This window comes from Rhinolophus sinicus, linkage group LG03 (assembly GCF_036562045.2).
Source record: "Rhinolophus sinicus isolate RSC01 linkage group LG03, ASM3656204v1, whole genome shotgun sequence".
In the NCBI taxonomy this organism is placed as follows: Eukaryota; Metazoa; Chordata; class Mammalia; order Chiroptera; family Rhinolophidae; genus Rhinolophus; species Rhinolophus sinicus.
The window spans coordinates 192,248,059-192,267,865 of NC_133753.1; the positions used below are offsets into that span (position 1 = coordinate 192,248,059).

At 39.1% G+C, this 19,807-nt stretch overlaps 1 protein-coding gene across 3 annotated transcripts in view; it reads left to right on the forward strand.

Moving 5' to 3' along the window:
* Nucleotides 1-19,807, forward strand: part of CTNND2 (catenin delta 2) — an 826,448-nt gene that overhangs the window by 414,882 nt on the left and 391,759 nt on the right. The window lies entirely within an intron of this gene.

The window sequence follows — 19,807 nt, forward strand, 5'->3', positions numbered from 1 at the left end:
TCATTTCCATTTGTAAGTTAACATTTTAAGTCATGACTGATGAGCTAATAAATAAAATACAATAATGTTAATTCATTGTGGTGCTCTAGTTATTTAATTTCCATTATTTTTATCTTTCAATTCATATTAGGGAACTCAATATTAGAGAACCAAAAGAGCTTGAAAACCATCAGTGAAAAGCAATTTTGAAAGTGTCAGCAAAAATAATGAGTGAAATTTTGTTAAATTCCATTTTCTAAATAAAAGAGCTTATGTTTAAATCCCTGATGTGAGATGAAAGGATGGATGGTTTACAAATGTTTTCTTATTTTTATAAATTAATCAAAACCTAAGAAAAATTTAATGAGCATCTTTGGAAAGGCGCAGACCATTGCAGTCTGCTGAATTCTAGATAAAGAAAAAGTAGGAACAGGTAAAAATATTTTAAAATATTGTGCCCAATGATTGACAAGGCCCTGTTGCCTACTATAATCTGTATAATCTGATATTCTCTCTCCTAGTAACAAATCATATTTGTAAATTGCGACGTTATGCATCAGATTCTGGATTTAGTCCTTCAAGCTGAGGTCTTGCTCCCATAAACATACCTGACGATATCATTCACTTCTCTTTGATTACTTCCAGGGCTGGTGAGCTTCCTCTGTCTCCTAGGATAAGATTAAACCCAGGTAGCTCTAATTAGGGAAAGGTCTTTATAACAAAGGGGTGAATTATTCTGCCTTTCACCTGTCGTCCACTGATCCTGTCCCACAAGTTCACCAACAGTGTAAGCTCCTGAGGGGCAGGAACTCTTTCTTGGCGGTGGCTGGTTCTCCCACCTCACCAGCACATACTGGGAGCTCAGTGAAGAGGGTGTGTCCCACACCTGCATGGAGAAGCCCTTCATGTGTTGGAAGGCAGTTAACTCTCACCTGCTAGTTCTTCTTTCTCCTAGTCCAGTCCTCTCAACAATCTCTTACTTATGTTTAAAACTATTATTTCATCCTCATCATTATACTGAAGTTCCCATTAGTACATCCGCAAGGATCCAGGAAATGTGAACATTTAACACCCAGTGATGTTTAAAAATTTTTTTTTAATTAAAGTTTATTGGGGTGACAATTGTTAGTAAAGTTACATAGATTTCAGGTGTGCAATTCTGTAATACTTCATCTATATATCACATTGTGTGTTCACCACCCAGAGTCAGTTCTTTTTCCATCACCATATATTTGGTTCTTTTTACCTTCATCTACCACCCCCCTACCCACTTACCTTCTGGTAGCCACTAAACTGAAAACTCACAGACACCCAGTGATTTTGAAAGCAAGAGCAAGGCTCTAAAGCAAACCCCAACCAGAAAAACATTCTTAAAAGAAGTCTTCAGTTAATACGAACTGTGTCCCTAAAGTCAATTGAATTGCAAGATTTGAAAAAATGAGATCGACATACTAGTTGAATGTAACAGCTGCAACCAATATTCACATTATAAATACTATAAAATCTTTGATGTGATGTTGCAGGGTAAGTCAATTATGAATATTCTCATATACAGAGAAGAGTAGGCAAATTACAGCCTGAGGGCCAAATCCCACCTGCTGCCTGCTTTTGTTAATAAAGCTTTATGGAAACACGGCCCGTCCATTCATTTAGGTGTTGTCTATGGCGGCTTCTGCACTTCAACACCAGGGCAGAGTAACTCCAATAGAGACCTTGTCGCTCACAAAGCCTAAACCCCTGGCTCTTCAGGAAAAGCTTGCTAGCCCCTAAATAGAACATCAGCCAAAATAGACATTCCTCTCATGACACTGAATTTCTCATATATTTCTGTTATAAAATACAATGTTTTATTTTGGATTAGTATTGGAGAAAAACTGTCAAGCACCTGGTCAATTATTGTCTGTGTGTATGTTCCAGTTGTGAATGTTATGTTTTATACACAGTAGTCCCGTTAGATTAGATTATGTAATCTCTTTACTTGGGGAATTTGCTTGCTCTTTCAGATGGGCTAAACATGTTTGAGCCAGGAATATAGGACTCATCATTTTCCCAATCGCTGATACTATAGACAATTATTTTCCCACATTTAATTTTTTAAACAATTACACATACAGCAAAATGGAAAGAATTTTACAGTGAATATCTGAATACCTACCACCTACATCCTACCACTAAGTTTGATGGACTTGGTGTATCACATATGTATGCATCACATATATATCGGCTTCTCTGTTCAAACGCTATCAGTTACATAACAAAAGTTTTTTTGTTGAGGCATTTCAAAAAAATCACAGATATAAGTACACTTCCCCCCCCAGAATACTTCATCATACATATCAATAACTGAGTTCAGTATTTATCTCTAGTTCCTATTTTTTTCTTTGAAGTACAATTTCACATACAAGGAAAGGCACAACTCCTGATTCTACCATTCATTAAGTTTTAACAAATGAACACAAATATGTAACATGAACCTCTGTAACGATATGGAATAATCACCCCAAGAAGTTAATTCATGTCTTTTCCCAGCCAATCCCACCCTACTCCCAAAAGAAAGCAACTAATACTCTAGGGTTTTTGTTTGTTTGGTTGGTTTTTTCTAATATAGATTCCATATTAAGTGGAACCAAGAGTGTGTGTTATTCAGCAAGGTGTTTTCTTCCACTGAGCATGAAATTTTTGGATTCGTCCATGCTGGGGGATGTGTCAGTAGTTCTTTCCTTTTCATTGCTTAGCTGCTTTCCTTATATAGATCTACCACACATCATTTATTTATTTATTATCTGACTGTTGAACACTTGAGCTTTTTCTAGTTTGGGGCTTTTATAAATAAAGCAGTCAAGAACACTCTTGCACAAGTCTTTTTTATTTTTTTATTTTTGTATATGTATGTTTTGTAATTCTCGAGAAAATATTGAAGATTGGAATCACTGGATCACTGACTAGGGGTGTGTCTGGTTTGTCAGAAACCGTCTGACCTTCCGCCACAGCAGTTGTACAATGTTCCACTCCCGCAGAATGTGCCAGAGTTTCGGCTTCTTCTCAGCCTTGCCAACATTTGGTAGGGTCAGCAGTGTAAGAATAGGCATTCGGGTGAGTATGATGCAGCATCTCACTTTGGTTTTCATTTGCATTTCCCTGATGACCAATGATATGGAGCACTTTTCTTTTATTGTAGATTTTTAACATAGATGTTTACTACTAGTATGGTAGTCATAAAATAAAACTCATAGGAAAAACAATGTGGAGAAAACACACACATACTTTCTGTTTGTTTGACAGCAGTTTTGCCTATAAGATTTCATTACATAGCTAATTTCAACACTCTTTCTTCCTTTAGAAACACCTACGATGTTTGCTGTTGCAAAACACACAAACGCACACACACACACACACACACACACACACACACACACATTATAGTAATAACTTGAAAGTAAGGTGCAGTAATAGTTCTTCATTTCTTTGTGGTTTTTGGTTGGTTGGTTGGTTAATTGGTTGGTTGGTTTAGAATTTGGGGGATTTTTGTTGATTTGGCCTGGTTTTTGCTTACCACTTTATTTGGTTTATACTCTCACAGACTCTCTCCTTCTGATAGATCCCACATATCACTGCTCAGTTGAAATTGCCACTCCCCACTCTCAGACCTTCCTTTTCCCACCAGAACATTGGGAGAAATATTTCTCAGGCTGAATTACATTCTGCAGAGCTCAGCTAGGGTGTTGTCTAGAAGTGTTAAACTGAGTTAAATAAGTTATTGATTTTTATTTTTCCTTCATCTTCAGGTCATAGTAGAAATATGCCATGTCAATACTCCCATGGAATTCCCCTCCAGTCTGCTATTCAATTTTATCCCATTTTTTCTTTCAAGGTCTAATTCAAACCACATTTCTGCCTGGGCATCTTCCTGCTGAAGTTCACTTTATTTTTCTTTTCAGTTCATGTCATCATATGCCCAGTTTATGCTGACTTGTAATTCTTTCTATATTACCCACTATTAATTTATAGTTTTATACATTATTTCCATTTCCAACTGTATTTTTCTCAAGGTGATTTTCCTAAAGTGATTTTCTTTCAAAAAAAAAACAACCAAAAAACTCTACCCCAGAAACTTATAGTATGCAGTACCTCTAGTGTATTCCCTTTAATTCATTGAAGAATTTAAAAAATGATATATTTACTCAGGATATAATGAAGCAGACAGTTAAATGTTCAGTGCTGTATTTCTGCAAGAATTTTTTTGTTTTCAAAACAAAATGCAGAAGTACATTATCCCTTGTACAGTAACAGTCAGTCACCAGACCAGCTTCCTCTGCAGTTGCTGCCTGGCTAGGATCCTATGTCATGCACATTGTTTGGGTTTTCTATTACCTCTAACAAACGAGGCAAACCTGCACGGCTTTAACAGCACTGTTACCTGCTCAGGTTCCCAGGGCTCAAGAATCCAGGCAGAGTTCATCTGGCGGTTTTTCTATCGCATGTGGCACTGGCAGGCCACACCTCTCCCGACTGGGCTCAGGAGAAAGGTCTAGGAGGCTTCCGTCTGGCACCCACCTTTGTCATGTCACCCCTCTCTCTCCGCATGGCTAGTATGCGTTCCTCACAGTGTCCTTGCCACCGAGTAGTCCAACGTCCCACATAGAGGCTGGCTTCCAAAAAGAAGCATTCTGTTCTGGAAGAATCTACAGCTGGAGGTTTCTGGAGGCCCAGCCTCAAGATGTTAGAAGGCTGCAAAGCATCCCGTCTGCTGCATTTTAGTGGTCTAAGCAGGTCATGGCCAGGTAGATTCAAATGCAGGGAGGGAAATGGACATCACTTCTTACGTGATGAAATGGCAAGAATTTGTGGCTAACGTTAATTCGTCACGCACATGCCTGACCTCAGTCTGCCTAGTTTAAATGGCCGGACTAGCCAGAATTAGCTGCTGAATTGGAGCTGTGGGGTATTAATCCACAAGCGATGGGTTGGCTTGTCATCTCTCTGTGGACTTATGGTGGTTTTAGCTGAATTCCCTTCCGAGAGCTGTGTCACCTTTCACCTCAACTTGCAAAACACAGGCTTAGAGCAGGCAACGCCCTCCACCAAAGAGAACTCAGGAAAAAGTAGAAGAAATTCCATACAAATCCTCTACTCAATGACATAACCTCAGTAAAGAACACTATTTCGTTTTATATGAAGGCAGTTCTACTGACCTATTCTCAACAGGTAGGACATGTTTATTTTTATTTTTTCAGATAGTGATGATAGCCTTCAGGGACCCAGGCACATTACACTGTCCAGCCCCTTGGAGACACAGCCCAAATGTACAGCATGACAGGCTGGAGTTCTCGACTGACTCTCTGAACAGGAGGAAGAAGGGGAGGGAGGTAGAAAGTATGACCCTTTTATTTACTTTATACAACAGTGATTTTCCTTCTGTTATCCCTAAAGCTAAATACTGGACATTTCTATTCTCTATTTCCCAACACAAATTACTATCTCAACTTCCAAATGAGAACAAAAAGAATGTTGTGCTGTTGGTCATGGTGGTGATGGTATGTGGGGTGTGTGTGTGTGTGTGTATACGCCCACACACGCTTATATGACTATGTTAAGGGGAAGGAGGTCTAAACAGATGATGGCAAAATAAAGAAACACGTTTTTATCAGTTTACCAAAGTTATATTCTGCGTCTAGCTTGTCTAGTCACTATGGGGCAAAATCAATTCATTTCCCAGGGTAGTGCATTAGCTATGGAAAATTCTAAGCGGGGAAGGAGGGGGTTGATTTTTTAGTATTTTGCTATATTTTGAAGGCCAAAGAAAACAAGAACAGGAAGTATGATTTGTATTCTTGTTTTAACTTTAAACCTCTTTTTGAAAAAATTCGAAGTGTCCATACTGACACTCTTATTTTTAAACGGTTAACCATTTATACAAAAGAGCAAAGGAAGCATGTCTTCCCTTACTCTGGAGGAATCAGTTTATTCTATTTTAAACCCCATTTGAACAATTCGCTCCTTTTCATGTGTTTTTTAATAGTATCTCATAATAGTGAAAACATAGTCACTTTATTTTCCATTAGTGGAAATGCAGATCAACCCCTCCCCTTACAACTGAAACAAACCCAAAATCACGTTTTGTTTCCTGGTTTTCTCGTTCTGAATAGGAAAAGAAGAACAGCTCCCCTCCACTTTGGGTATCATTTTCTCCTAGGTTGAGGATGACCTGATTTGAGGGATGTGATTAACTTCTTAACAATGGCTCTGGTAGCATTTTACTTTTTAGATACTTTGGGGAAATCTATACAAATGCCAAAGTCTAGTTTCCATGGTACATTTTTGGTGACAAGGGCTCATTAGAGTACTTTATCGGGGCTTTTATGACTTAGAAATGGTCCAACAGGAACTAAAGCAACAGCACCGACTCGTTTCATTTAGACCATTAAGCACATCAGGTGATGAAGATTTCGTGAGTCCTTCTCTAGCCAGATTAAACCAACAAATTAAAAATGAAGGATGTCCTGGCGGCCTGGGAATTGCCTGAGCTTCTGCATCAAGTCTGCCCCTGGGGTCCTGTTTTGCCCTATTGCCTTAAACCAACATGTAGCCGTCAGAAACCGATCGGGGACATGCTAATGACAACTGCCACTGATGAGTTCTGATTTATCTTCATATAATTGTCCTCAATTAGAAACCAGTAGGAACACATCATGGAACATTTATAAGTGAAAATAATGTTTCATTTAACAGGAAGCTTGAGTGAACGGGCTTAATTAAGGGGAGGAAAATTAGTTTCTTCAAGTCTACAGGACAAGCAGAATTTAACAATTGGGAAAAAAAGAGATTACCGTATAGTGGCATAAAAAGTACTGTTATTTGAAAAGGGTGTCATTTCCTTTTACACGTGGATACTACCCTCCCTCCTCCTCTCTCTGGGGGAGGGACCCAGAGAAATAATTTGCCTACTGTGGCCTTCTCTTGAATCAAGGTAATATATACTGACTTTTTCAGAAATGGTACTATGTAAACTTAGATGTGTAAAAATATAAATTAAGGTTTCATTGTTTTTATACAAGGATTTGTCGTGGTGCACCATAAAATAATATGTGCTCTTGAAGTATGTGATAGAGAGAGGAACTGATAGCTTAGCGGCTGATTAGTGAATGTTTCTATTCCAATTGAGGCTGTATAAATCAAAACGTTCACTCAGCAGGTGACTTACTTATTCCAGTGATGCTTTATGACAGAAGTGCAGTAAAAGTATATTGTCCCTCTTTGTCACAGTGCAATTCGAAGGAAAACAAAATTCAGCAAAATAAATAGCTTGAAATCTGAGCTGGAAATCCTGCCTCGTGCTAATAACTACGTTGATCTCCATGAACAAATGCTGTGGGACCCCTAGGCACACAGTTTCCTACTGTGGAATATAAAGATGAAGCCTGTTTGCTCTCTGTCCCCAAGGAGCTCACAGTCTCGCAAATAGAAATATTAAAAATCAAATCATCATCACATGTTTTGATCAACGATAACACTGCTCTTGGATCTCAGAGGATGTAGAGTTTCCATCACCCTTGATGTATAAGGCAGGTGGCTGAGACTGGGTCCTCAAGGTGGGTCAGGGGGTCCTCACAGGGCAGGCAAGCTGTGCAGAGGAGCTGGGTTTGATCCCACACACAACAGGAAGCCACCGAAGACTTTTGATCTGGAGATTTCCGTGATCAGATTTCTGCTTGAAGAGTTTGATTTCATTGACATGGAGGATAATTGACTGGAGCAAGAAACGATGGTAGGCATGGAGAATAGGAGAGAGGCTGTGAATGAGGAAGAACTGGTTTGTACTATGTGCCTGAGACCTTCATGTACATTATCATTGAACCCCCACAATGGCAACCTGAGATCACTCATGTTCAGAGCCACCTACTTAATCTGCAATGCCCAGTACAAAATGAAAGTATGGAACTTGTTCAAAACAAATTCCTGTCAGGGTAGAAATGCATTAATAGTACTCAAAAGATATGAACACTTTGCCCTTTCTTTCATGGTCTCTCTCTCTCGACTTGTAATGATGTTTTATATTTACCATATAATGTCATTCTAAGTGAAAATTAAAATTTTAAATTATTAATATGAATTTTAACATTTGTCTTTATACTGTGCAAGACCAGATTTAAATGCAAATATAGAAGCATTTACTCGTACACAGAATCACTGAAAATATGCAATTCATATTCCATAGCCCATATATGCATATGTATTCCCTTCTTACCAGAACACTGAAAACACTGCACAAATCTAGCTCAATTGATTTTATTGCGTGTCTCAATATGCCCATATTCTACCAACATTCTCTTATGGACAATAAAGAAGGACTGAAAGGAAATGGAACTGTGCATTGTCATATCTTGTCCTTTTCTTCTAGGTCATCATTTTCGTCATAAGTAGTCGGCTAACGTACAGTAGGAACATGAGTAAGACAGGATGTGATAGGATGCCGTTCATGTTTTTTAGACCATCATCGCCATCTTCATTCAAAGCAAATTCTGGCATGAAGGGAAGTCATAAACATTACGTGCCTACCTTGTACTCGCTTTGAGTCCTACTCAACTCCCCCCACGTGTCATGGGTCCTGTAGGGCATGGCAAATGTTATATGTGAATGAGGCCACAGAGAATTTGCATGTTGTGCGTCTCTTCTCCACTCATGCTGGCCTTTCGTTGTCCCATTGGATTTCACTTGCAAAACACAAGTTCAAAGATAAAATTAGTAAGAGTTTCAAGATGGCAACAGTAAAGCATTAAACCAAACTTGAAGCCCTCTGAGTGTGGGGCAGTTTTAATTTGGGGCAACGGCACCAATCTCACTCCCATGAAGCCCACCCTGATAATGTTATCTCAGTCCATAGGAGGAGACTGAGGATGGAGAGGGCATGTGACTCCCTGTCCATGGTCCTCTCCAGCACCTGGTGTTAAAAACTTATTTAATGATACTTGTTTGGGAATGGTCAAGCTGACTTTATCCAAGGGGACTGCTACAACAGGGTTTTGTAATGGGGGAGAGAGACTGGGCTCAACTCCGAATACAACAAGGAAAAGTGGGGATTTATAGCCAAGGAGCCGCATGGGGTCTGTGGATGGGAATTGCTAAGAAGAAGCATGAGAAGTAAGGGGACATTTGGGCTAAACCAACCTGATGGTATCCTTGCTGAAGACAAGCCAGGGTGATGAGACATCAGCTGGGGGATGGCACAGGATGAGGAACAGGATTAGATATTGAGGGTGATCAGATATGAAGTGTGGGAGATGCTGCTGGCACTGACCTAGCAGGAGATTTGCTAAAATTGGACTCTGCAAGGAAGGACCTGGGGGCCCAAAATTGGGTCTAGTCAAAAGAAGAGCTCAGAAGAGCGTAACGGAAATTTGGTCAAGGAGAGAATCTACATGCACGGGCAGAGTTGCCACATGAATTAAAGGGAGTGGGGTTTAAGGACATCTACCGTGGAGGATGGAGAGGCAAATGCTTAGGATCTCAAAAGTGATTTTGGGGAGATCTGCTTTAAATCTCTTTGAAATATTAGTAGATATTTCAATTCAAGAAATTTTTAAATGATTTTTTAATACATTTTGCTGACAGTACCGTTGCTTAGTGAGACCTCACGTTCAAATCTTCATTCTTTCAGAAAAGGAGAACTTCAGGACACACAGTCACCATGTGATGGTAAGATGGGGAGAATATTAGGAGTCTGATCAGCTCATCAGCTTCAGATATCACATATTAAATGTTGGAAAGAAAGTGATATTTTTAATGTGATAGTTTTTCCACCGCGATAAATATGAAAAGAAACCAACAGACGGAATCAGGTAGACCAGTTCTAGGAGTCAGGATAGTGGGGAGGGAGTCACGGAAGCAGTCTGGCTTCCCTGCAAATTAGTGTCAGGAGCAGGAGCGCACATGCCAGGCGACACACACAGCCTGACTTAGGTGAACACACTTCCAGAGGGCCAATGAGTTACATCGCACGAGGTCTCTTGGACTCACAGAGAATGCATTAAGACTGGTACTTCATTCTGGTCCTATAGGCCAAAATACCATTTTTAATTTTCCCTGAAAATATATGACAAGGCAAATGAATACAGGGGTCTGGTGAGCATAGATGGAACGGATGAGTGTTCATTCAGAAGTCACAGGATTTCTTGCATCTGATTGGCAGTGGGCAGTGTGATAGGTGCATTATGGTCCAGGGCTAATGCCTTCACTGACAGAACAAAGCAGCGATGAGCCCAGGCCAACGTCACCTGAACTCTGACCACAAAGAATGAAGAGCAAAAAGGAGCACTGGGTTCTTTCTTTGTTTATTCCCCTTCCTTCTCCCTTCCTTCCTTCCTTCCTTCATTTCTTTTTACTCCACTATTCCCAGTATTTTAATGATTACATGACAGCAATTGAGTAGCACGTTGCATATAGTAAAACCAGTTCAGGGAAAAGAAAACAAAGCATACCAAACTGTACCTTACTATTTTGTTTTAGCTTTTTTGGTCAAACCATTAGAGATTCATAGGAAGATGCAGAATGAACTACTTAGAGAAGTCCCTTGTAACTCCTCTCAATTTGTGCCAAAGGAAACATCGGGTATAACTATATAGCACAGTATCACAGCCAGGAAATTGACATTGGTACACTCCACAGATGTCCCCAGTTTTACATGTACCCATTTGTGTGTGTGTGATTGTGTATGTGTGTGTGCGCGCATGTGTGTGCGTTTAGTTCTGAGCAATTTTATCACCTAAGGAGCTTTGTAGACCCACTGCCACAGTCAGGATGCAGGACTCTTCCATCACCATGATGCCCTCCTGCCACGCCTCTGTAGCCACGCCCACACCCATCCCCTCCCGAAGCCCTGGCAACCACTATCCTATTCTCCAGTTCTATAATTTTGTTATCGCAAGAACATCATTTGTCTTTTGCACTCAGGATAATTCCCTTGAGATCCCTCCAAGTCATTGCTTGTTACATTGATCAGTAATCTATGTCTTTCTGTTGCTGCATACATCTCCTTGGTATGGATGCATCAGCTTATTTAACCATTCACCTGTTGTGAAGCATTTGGTTGTTTCTAGTTTTGCAATTATGAATAGATTGCTATGGACATTTGTGCACCCATGAAACATTTAAACTAAGCCTTCAAGTTGTTAAAACAAACAAACAAACAAAAAACTATTGCTCATAAGAAAGTAAAGATCTGTAATACTATGAGAGTTATTTATGAATAGTATGTGGTTTCTGCTGTGTAAGGGCATGGAAATTTGAAATTTATTTTTTATAATTCACCCATTGATGTTCAGTCACAAAACAAAAGATCCAGTTTTCTCTTTCCTGTGAAGCAGGCAATGGTTATTTGCATAAATTTCTATTCAATATCTAAGAGGTGTTTGTTTCACTTCTATTAATAAAATCATATCAATTTCAGTCAAATTGAAAACTCAGAGTTTGACGTATCATAGGGTGTGCTGTCATAGACAACGCACTTATGAAACAAGAGCAGGTGAGAGAAAAGCTGTGAACAAATCTGTGTTTTAGAGGAACAGAAGAGTGAGGTACACTCGCGTATATTCACACACACACTCACACACACACAATCACAAGAAGTTGGGAAAATATAAACTTGACATCTCCTTTTGCCCAGAGAGGTCTCCAAGGTTAAGGAGCGGCCATCACTGAGAGGACTGGGACACCGAGTATAAAAGACTGAAGTCTGGAACATATGACAAGCATGATACACGTGCCACCTCTGTCGGCACACAGACCAGCTCCCCTCTCCTGCCTAACAAGTCACTCATGAATTATCAAACTGCAACGTACAATAAACGCTCTTCCCACCTCAGGGGCCATGTCAACCCTTCAGGTTAATCGAGGGTCTAACAGTGACTTACAGTGAAGAGCAGTGGAGATTATTAATGTAACAGTGTGGAATGCATTAGCACATAAACCACACACACTATTCAATTTTTGATCGTTGGAAGGCCTTTCAGAATATTATACACTCTCAGAGCCAACTGATGACCAGTAACCCTGATCATCTGCAATTGTAAATCACCACAGTCCCATTCACACGATGCTCACCAAGAGATTACGGTACTTGATTGTCTAATGTTTCTGGCAGTCAGAAATGTTGCTTCAACGACTGTAAAGTTCTGGTGTGCTAGTATACGCGTTAAAAAAAGTAATACCTAGGCCATCCTTGAGAAGTCTCCCAGAAAACTATGGAGGTAGATAAAACGTGAGAATTTTCTAGTTTATATTCACCATTTGTTCCTTCTCCTGATACTGAATTTTATGTATAATATGTCTCTCGTAAGAACAATCAAGTCCAAAACTATAGAAGCCTTTGAAGAAGAGAACCTTGAGTGCATGTCTTTCCCATGGTTTTGTGTAGACAGCACATTTAGGGTGATTGAGTCCAGCCCTAATTCTTTTTCTTTTCCTTTAAAACTTTCTTTTTAAATAAAATTTATTGGGGTGATAGTGGTTAGTAAAATGACGTAAGTTTCAAGTGTATAGTTCTATAATACATCATCTATATATCATATCGTGTGCTCCCCACCCAAAGTCAAATCTTCCATCACCGTATATTTGATCCCCTTTACCCCCTTACTCTCTGGTAACTATTAAACTGTTGTCTGTGTCTATGAGTTTTTATTTCTTTGTTTGTCTTGTTCCTTGGTTGCTTTCAGTTTTATATCACACATATCAGTGACGTGATATGGTTCTTGACTTTTTCTGTCTGACTTATTTCCCTTACCATGATAATCTCAAGATCCATCCATGATATCGCAAATGGCATTATTTCATCTTTCCTTACGGCAGAGTAGTATTCCATGTTGTATATATACCACATCTTCTTTATCCAATCATCTATTGGACACTTTGGCTGGTTCTTTGTCTTTGCTAGAGACTGGAGTCTGTGTTTGGAAGAAACCCAAACAGGACAGAATTCATGTCCATTCTCCCCGTGTAGCTCTAGCTGGCCAGCTCACATGCCTGACCGTATGGTGGTCCCGGTGTGAACGCTGGGACCATGCGTGTCCCAGCTGTGGGAGCCACAACCTTTTTGGGGTATCCATTGCCTGGAAGATTTGTCAGTCACCAGCAGCAACAAAATTAGTTTAGAATATGAATTTCCTCTGCCTCAAACTGAAAAGGAAATTAATACTGGCAATTTGGGCCTGATTTATTTTCTTCCAAGGTTTTGAAAATAGTAGGTGGTCTTTAAGGTTATAGGAAGGCAAGAACAGTAGCAGCTGGCAGGAGAAGCTTCCTGGCCAGCCATGGATGGAAAACGTATGGTTTAAAAGCAAATCATCTTTCTTTGGAAATCACAGACTGCCTTTTTTACTTTCCCAGTTTAGTGTGTGTGTATGTATGTGGGGGGGGGGGGTAAGATAATTTAAATTCTGGAAAGCCTATAACATCTTTGTTGGCCCCCAAACATAGACAGGTTGAATTCTGTTATTAACCTACTGGGCTTTCAGTTCTACGAGCTGGCTGTACTCTCTCAGGCCTCTGTTTGCCTGCGTGGGATAAGCATAGCTTACTTTCTTTTCTTTAATTCCTCCTATGTTCCCAGCACTGTTGAATGGGTTTACATACATTACACACCTAACTTCCTCAGATCTCTGGGGGAAATTCTAGTAATCTTCCTGTTTATAAAATGGGGAAACTGAGGCTTAGAGTCCCATGGCCCTGCATGAGGTAGTGCCTTGAACATTCCTCTTCATGCAATGATCCTCCAGTTCTGTGAGCTTTCTTACCCAGGCCCCTACTGGACACGAAGTGATGGGGAGCTAGCTCTGGGCTCTCTGTTCTGTGTATCAAAAGTCACAGTGAGTACTCATCACGAGTGTGTGGTGACTTTATTTTACTGTTTTCTCCTGGACTGGTTGTGACCGACAGCCTAGCCTGAAACCCCCATGCCTGGGTATTTTCTTAAGGTTCACTGTTCCCATTTTCCCACGTCTCTCCCCATTTAACCCTCCCGCAATGGCCTGCAGGGGACTCCAAGGGATGAAATAGATTAGAATAAGCCACAATCTATAAGCCACATAAACCATTTTAACAATGTAAGAAGATAGGCAGCAATTCTGTATTTGGTCAAGGCGTGTCAAGCGCTGATCACCTCATGTGGAAGTCCCTTGATATGAGCTAATTTATTTAAGCCTCCAAATGTCTTCATTTAGGACGAAAGAGTTTAAAGAGCTTTCCAAAGGGTCCTGGATTGGAAGTGATGGAGCACAGTCTGGCTTTCGAGCCCACATGCTTGGCCACGTTCTCCTAGTTTAGGGGTTTCATACTCCAGCTTCCCGTTCAGCCCTGTAAACATTTCTATAATGGCTGTAACATTATACTTTTGATGAAAATAGTCAAAGCAGAAAGATGTATATTCTAATAAAAAAGCATTCGAATGTGGTGGCAGAAATATTAGAGCATTCATTTGAGAATATAGCACAGGCATATAGAGAGACCACAGGCAGTAAGTAGGCTGAAGGGAAATCAGGTCCTCAGAAAGTTCTGGAAGAAGCAGGGTCACTCACTGACCTACACTAATAAGGACTGGATACCGTGTGCTCATGTACAGGGGTGATAGCAGCCTGTAGCAAAGCCCCATGGGGCACCACTTCTCACCATTTTTACTGAATATGTTACATTTCCACAGTATTTAGGACTTTTGACCAAGGTCATTTTATTTTGCATCCAATACCTATTCTTGTGATGTGGCTACAAGCAAAGACATACACTAAAAAATACTTTATGTCAGAATACACTTTGAGGTCATGTGGACATTGTAACTGTAAGGCCCTTTGTTCCCGTAGGTAGGATCAAACGTCTGTACTGAAGCAATTTGTTGCACAGTAGATTCTCTGGCTTATGTTTCAGGTACATTGCTTAACGTGAAAGCAAACTAACAAAAAACTCACAGTTCCTTAACTTTATTTCATTTTGAAAGGTATTGTGAACAATGATTCGCCGTATGGTGCAGTGTTACAACTGATGCTTTGGGCATCAGAAAGTTGAAAAAGGAAATAAGAAAATATATTTGAGCAAGTTCATAACAGAATAACTGTAGTAATTGTGCCTTTTCCTGACTTTAAGAAAACTCCCTGAACTTTTATGTATATAGATATAGATATAGATATAGATATAGATATAGATATAGATATAGATATAGATATAGATATAGATATAGATATAGATATAGATATAGATATAGATATAGATATAGATATAGATATAGATATAGATATAGATATAGATATAGATATAGATGTAGATATATTGGGGGTGCCAAAAAATGTACACATTTTAAGAGATGTTATCTAAGTATTACTTTTCGAAGTTGAATTGAATTCCGGTAACAATGTGTAGTATGATGTTCTCTCAAAAGATGGCATTAATCAAATGAATGCTAATGTCATTCATTGTATTACAATTTTAATACAGTTTTTTCCTTTTTTAAAATGAGTATACATTATTTTGGCACCGTGTGTGTGTGTGTGTGTGTGTGTGTGTGTTTGTATAAAGTGTTGTTTAGTCAATGTTTTTAAAATTTCCATTATTTGGATTGTACAATATATTTCTTATGTGCAATTTTCATTTTCCACTCTATATTTTGTTTTCGAGAACTACCCCTGTTGATACGTATGGATCTGGCTAATTTCTTTTAACTGATAAACAGTATTTAATCCATATGTGTGTCACATATGATATATAATTATACTCCTATGATTATCCATTCTGCGATTGCGGATCACTTGGGTTGCTTCCATTGTTTTGCTACTGTGGACATGTATACATCAACGGTCCTGTACAGGTACATGAATTCTCCTGGGCACAGGTGCATGGGTTCCCTGGGGCTCTAACTAGAAGCAGAACTGCTGGGTGACTGGGTATTTCCACGTAGAACACTACCAGGTATCACTTCATAGCTCACCAAACTGCTTTACTAACTGATTCACACACGGTCAATGTATGAGAATTCTTGTTTTCCCATCTCCTCCCCAACACTGCGTACTGTCAGACTTTCTAATTGTTTCAAAGCCTGTGGTGTATACAGAGATATCTTCTGCCTATTTTCATTGCTCCAATTCCTACCGGGGTTGAGTATCTTTTAATGTGTTCAGTAGCCATACATTCTTGACTTTCTGCTATGCCTGAGCTGTACATATATTTGTTGACTTCTATTTGATTTTTTAATCTCTATTTTCTTGATTTGTAGGAGTTATTTATATGTTCTGGAAACTCACCCTTTGTAAATTATATGCATTGCAGAGATCTTCTCCCAGGATGGGGCTTGTTTGTGAACTTAGTTTATGGTATTAGGTTGGTACAAACGTCATTTCGATTTTTGAAATTATTTTTGACCTTTTAAACCGCAATTACTTTTGCACCAACCTAATATTTCTGTTTTTGTTTTTATCACATAGGAGTTTAATTTCGATGCAGTCAGATGTGTGAATTGAATGGCAGTTCAGAATGTGGCCTCTAGAAGCAGATATCCAGGATCATAAACCTGGCTCTACTTCTTCCTGGCTGTGGGACCTCCAGCAAATTCCTTAACACCTTTTTACCTCAGTTTCATTATCTGTAAAATGGGAAAGTATTACTTCCCTTAAAAGTTTTAGTATGAAGTTTTACTATAAATCAGTTAGACGATTGCTGGGTGTAAAGTGAGAGCTATATAAATGTTAGCTATAAAATTAGTGCTTTGAATATATTGTTTTTACAGCTCTTTCCTAGCATCAATGGCTTATGTACATATTTAGGGATATGTTTAAAGGTTAAGTGTTACTTATGATGGTCTTCGTTGTGTATTTTTCTTACAATATTGGGATTCTGGAACTTATACATAGTTCTTGTTAAATACATATGGAATGATGTAATATTTATATTTTTCATTAGGGTGATTTCTATTTTAAGAAATAGCATATCGGAAGTGAAAAACAACTTTATTTCCTGAAATTGAACATGCACGTATTAATAGTTACAGCAGCTTTGCAGATGACTTTTATATTATGTTAAATTGAATTGCATAACTGGGAGAAAGCTCACCACGAGTAATTCCTAAACACCGGAAATAAGAGTGTCAGACACACAGGCATGATCCATGTTTATTGAATGAATAAACAGTCTGTTTGCTTTCTTAAAAATCATCCACCTTACAGCAATTTTTAAGAGAAGAAATCAAGTGCCTAAAATATGCAATTGCATAGAATCCCCTAACAGACAGAGTAAAGTGTGCAATCAAAGGAAATAAAATCCAAACTAGGTTTCTCCTGGGACTTCTGTTTTCTGTGATCATTTGTACTTTTAATGCATCTTAACTGTGCTACAGGAATCAGGAAACCATTTAAGTGATTAATTCTCTGTGTGTGCCCAAAAAGAAGGCATCTCTGCTTTGACAAGATAGTTTCATGCTCACTGCCTATCGAATTTTTTTCAATTGTAAAAAAAAAACACAAAAAAATGTTTCTTCTTGCTCCGGTTGCATCATAAAATAGAAGCCGTTTTGAAAGAGATGAACAAAAAGTAAATATTATGCAACAGTGCTATGTGTAGTCCTACACGTGAAATCACCCATTATGGTAGATGAGGGGCCATATGACAGAGGATGGAGAGAAGGTGTAATGCCACCTGAATTGTGCCACAGTGACCAAGACACCTGCCAGCACCATGCTGTGGAAATGAAGAGAGAAGGGCAGGAAATGCGTATGAACTCAAATAATGACACATTTCTGAGTTATTTACTGTGACGTTTATTTTACAGAAACAAACATTCCTCCAATGGCCGGGTTTTAACACAACAGTGATTTCTTTCTCACTCATGCTGTGTCTTCCATGTTTGTCAGGACTCTTCCCTCCACATGGTTACTCAGGGACACATCTCAACACAGGGCTTAAGAAGCAATGAGAGCCTGAGAATCTTACACCAGCCCTTCCGTGCTTGGGACAGAAAGTGGCATTTGTCCTTTCCTCTCACAGGCTTTCAATGACCCCCATGTCCATGCAAGGGGGCGGCAGGAAAGTGTGGTCTCCAATGGGCCTGCAGGGGGAGCAGGGCAGGACTTTGATGAGCCCTGAGAGACTGGGAGACGCTTCCAGTGACGTGTTCACTCTCAGTGCTTCAGGTAGGAAGTAGTAATGTGTGTTTCCCTCCAAGGCTTTAGATTATGAGTTAGGAATATGACCTGTGGAGTTGGGCAGATTCGTTTAAACCCCGCAGAGTTCCTTCTGATCTGTGTGATCAAGTTATTTAGTATCAATAAGCCTGTAATTCCCCATCTACCAAAAGAGATTTGTGGTTGTTGGGAATTAGCAGGGCCCCGGTATACAGTAAGTACTTAGTCAAGGGCTGTACTAGTAGAAAGAATGCGGCAGCATCGAGATAATAGTAAATCATGCAGGATGAAACAGAACAGTTTTATTGTATCAGAAAAATATTGTATCAGTTTCCTGGGGCTGCCATAGCAAACTACCATAATTGAGTGTCCTAAAACAAAAGAAAGGTATTATTTCACAGTTTGGGGGGCCAGAAGTTCAAAATCAAGGTTTGTTGGCAGGACTATGATCCCTATGAAGGCTTGAGGGGAGGATCCTTCCTTACCTCTTCCAGGTGCTGATGGCTCCAGGTGTTCTTTGGCTCTTGGCTGTATCACTCCAGTCTCTGCTTCCATCTTTACATGGCCTGCTCCTCTGTGTCTCTCCTCTTCTCTTATAAGGACACGTGTCATTGGATTTAGGACTATCTCATCTGAGTATCTTTAACATAATTACATGTACAAAACCCTTTTTCCTGTAAGGATTCTCAATGTCTAGGAATTTCATGTGGATACATCTTTTTGAGGAGAGGGCTATCATCCCACCTACAAATATACTACAAATATGAAAGCATTTTCTACTTCTATATTAGTGGGTATACAAGTTTGAAAATATGGATTATAGGATTACATTTCTATTGTAGGTGTTAAGCTTTGTAGTTAGATGTTACTGCTATATAACATCACATCTTTTTGATGCAAAGAAAAGTTACATTGGACTGAATTCGTAATGTTATTTCACGTATCTACTGTCTATAGCTCACATCATCGTAAAACCATTTTCCGGTTTGCAAAAATGGATTGGCTGCAGAAAAAGATACCCTATAAAAGTCATATGTCTCCTGAGGGATTACTCTTGTATTCATTTATATCACTCATGGCTTTTCGGAACACTGATTTATACCAGAATTCCCTTTTCCACCCCAGCAAATGTATTCAGAAGCCATCTCCAAGTTACAGATTAAAGTTCTAAAATCCACTTGCTGTTGTGAAACTGATGAGCTATTCATAGACGCCGCTTGAGCAGAGTAAAAGATGTGGTGAAAGTCGTGGAGAAAATCATTCTCAAAACGATGCCTGTTGGTAATTAGCATCTAGATTTCTCAATTATTGACATGTAAAAGGAGGCATGTCAGAAATTGTGCCTATATAACGAGAGTTGTTTATATTTAGACATTTTAAATGTATTTATATATTTAATAAATCATTTAAAATGAATCTATGCTGCCTGCATAGATGCACTCTGTACAATATCTTTGACATGCCCTGTATATGAACAAGCCTTTCTATTGGTGTCATTTTATAAGATGAATTTGTCAAGTGAGAGTTTGGGACCTGTATAATCAACTGGTAGTAAAAGTGTTATAATTTTTAAATTACTTAATTTAAGCTATAATAATGAACTGAAAGGAACTGCTCATGTGATATGTCTAGAAGAAGGCATAGGTTTATTTCATCTTCTTTGTAATGAAAAAGAAGAAACT